This window comes from Brassica napus, chromosome C6 (genome assembly GCF_020379485.1).
Source record: "Brassica napus cultivar Da-Ae chromosome C6, Da-Ae, whole genome shotgun sequence".
NCBI lineage: Eukaryota > Viridiplantae > Streptophyta > Magnoliopsida > Brassicales > Brassicaceae > Brassica > Brassica napus.
This window is the reverse complement of record NC_063449.1, coordinates 17,518,902-17,521,865: the sequence shown is the minus strand read 5'-3', so window position 1 is coordinate 17,521,865 and position 2,964 is coordinate 17,518,902. Positions and strand designations below refer to the sequence as shown.

At 33.2% G+C, this 2,964-nt stretch overlaps 1 long non-coding RNA gene across 2 annotated transcripts; it reads right to left on the bottom strand.

Annotated features, from left to right (window-relative positions):
- Positions 1–1,704: 1,704 nt before the first annotated feature.
- LOC125588834 lies at positions 1,705–2,964 on the bottom strand. 2 transcript variants are annotated; one of them, XR_007325013.1, is made up of 2 exons: positions 2,217–2,964; positions 1,705–2,016 (listed from the first exon to the last, which is right to left on the bottom strand). It is a non-coding gene; the product is annotated as an uncharacterized LOC125588834 (long non-coding RNA). The 2 variants fall into 2 exon arrangements; XR_007325012.1 differs by having other exon boundaries at positions 1,705–2,007.

Here is a 2,964-nt window from a genome sequence, read left to right as displayed (position 1 = left end):
TTTCTGCACAAAATATAAAAAGATTCAGTTGCGTGAAGGGAAAAACAGGTGGTCCAAACGCCAGTGCCCGCGAAAAAATACCGTGATGCCCCTATAACTTTTTTTTTTAACATTATGAAGAGAAGTTGCGTAATGATTAGTTCTATACATACACAACCCGTTATATTTGTGTTTTCTCTCTCTCTCTCTCTCACACGCTCATGTTATTCTTTGTCTTTTACACGTTCTGGTTGATCTCTTATTCTTTGCATGTTTAAATCTCAGTATTTTTTTGTAAATTTCAAAAAAAAAAATTCAATTCAATTCAATCCAATCCAAGAACTTTTCTCTTTCCTCGAGGTGTTCATATTCGAGGTATGAAAACTAGTTTTTGCTACTGAGTCACATGCATGAAGAACATGTTAGTTTTGAGTGTGGTTACACGACGGCGCGTGCGTGGACTTGTTTTTGGAAGAAGCGGGTGGGCCATTACTGTTTTCACATGCAAGAGTTGTTCCCAAGGAACAATCAAGGATCGCTTGGGATCATGAACTTAAAGCCCGCCGTCTCTTCCACTACTCTCCATCAGATTTTTTAGATTTATGGTAAATCAAAAGCTCATTCTCGCTTCATGCTCCAGAAAATGCTTCTTTTTTAACCTTCATCATCCATCGCCGCCTCCGCTACATTACCGCCACCAGGTACCATCGTCGGTAGGTCAGTTCAGAAGACATAATTGGTTAAGGATAAAGTACTCGAGTCATGTTTTTCTTCTTAGTTTGTTACCATAGTTCTTGAAAATGTTTTCCACTTTTCTTTAATGATTTAATTCGTGAAATAGCCGGTTAATAAACTTTACTTATTTTTGTTTGTTATAGTTAGCCGATTACGAAAACAAACAAATGAAATATCACAATAGAGAATTTTATAATATGCCAATGCAATTTATTTATTCGGCTACATTGTATACCAAACATATAATGTATATCAGTTATCCGGTTATCTCCAGTAGTTGCTGGTAATTTAAGTTAGTGGCCGGTTATCTTTTGTCTCTAATAATATAACACATATGTGTCTCTATTGATATATCTAAAAACATACAATTATTCGGTTATCCAATAGTTACTGGTTATTTAAATTAATGGTCGGTTATTTCTAATAGTTGATGGTTATTTAAGTTAGTGATCGGTTATCTTTTGTCTCTAATAATATAACATGTATGTGTGTATATTGATATAACACATGTTTTGCCGTCTCAGAACACTCGATTTGTATGTGTCAGTCCAGTCTATGCAATTTAGATATATATGTAAGATATACCAATGATCCAATTATTTTTAATGGTCGTTGGTTATTTAAGTCAGTGGTCGGCTAATTTAAATAATTATCCGGACATTGTTATTTAGAATTTTCCGATCAGAATTTGATTATCACTATAGACTCAAACTCGTAGATTATTCTCATATCTAATAAGTTAAATAATGTATTTTAATTATCCGGATATCATAATTGTTAGTTGAACTTTTTTATCAATTGTCGGCTAACTTAAATAATTATTCAGACATTATTATTGTTAGTTAGATTTTTTATCAATGGTCGGCTAACTCAAAGTCGTAGATTATTCTCGTAACTTAATGTATATCAATTTTTCAGATGTCATTATTGTTATTTGGATATTTTGATTAGTAGCCGGTTATTATAACTAGCCTTGATGATGAGGGAAAGAGCACGAATGAAAACATATACGCCATTGTAACTCAGAGGTCGTAATTGTAGTCTTCTTGGTCCAAAATGTGCAATAACATATAATTGAAAGCATTGTTACCTGGATAAAACTTTTTAAGTAGAACTAATTATTTTATCAGCCACAACCACAAAGAAGCAAGACGAAGAGTTTTACACCATGACTCTGTCTCCCAAAAAGTTATGAGGCTGATGTGGTTGGAGTCCAACAGAGTCCAACAAAAAATTTAACAAATGAATTTGCCTGGAAACTGTGTGCAGCTTGAGGATCATTAGGGTTCTTATCTGGATGAACTTGGCGTGCATGTGTAAGAAATTAAACAAAAGAGCCAACAATCACTATACTTGTTCATATCAAATTTCAAACTTTAATCTCAACTCTTGACTACTCGAATTGCCATTTCTCCCAAATTCAACCCAAAAAAAAGTCTCTTGCCAGATTTATGAGAACAAAGAAAATAGAAAACCCAGAAACCCAAAGATAAAATTCAAACCTTGATGTAGTAAGCTTTCTTGATCTCAGACTCTGTAACGCCGAGCACATCTTAGTACTCTGTTTCCTTCACAATCTAATCCAAACCGAATCTGCACTAACTCAGATCAAAGCTTTGACACAAGAACACAAGAGACCAACTTCTCTTCTCCCCTTGAGCAAATTCAAAATCAAAGCTTTGCTCTTTCCTCTTTCCTCTTCTTCAAAATTACTTTCTTTTTTTGTTTGTTCGCTTTCCATAGACGAATCAAAGAAGGAAAGATTTTACTTTTCTTAAAGGCTTAGATTTCTAGGTTCAAGAGAGAGAGAAAGAGGAAATAAGATGGAGTTTCGAACAGAAGAAAGAGAAAAGAATAATTTAGATAGATATATGTTTTGATTATGTTGGATAGGGGCAAAATGACAATTAAAAAAAACAGCTCAACATAAAACTGATTTTTCCATCGATACAAATATAGCACTTATCTTTGTATAGGGAGTGCAATTTCTCTATAAGTTTTGATTATGTTGGATAGGGGCAAAATGACAATTAAAAAAAAAACAGCTTAGCATAAAACTGATTTTTCCATCGATGCAAATATAGCACTTATCTTTGTATAGGGAGTGCAATTTCTCTTATTTCAATACCTTAAAAATTGTTGTAAACGGAAAAATACAGGTCAAAAAAACTTAGGCAGATGTCAACAAAGGTATTGAGGAAGATTTTCTGTACATATATTATTGTTGTTGTATAATGATTTAAAAATTGC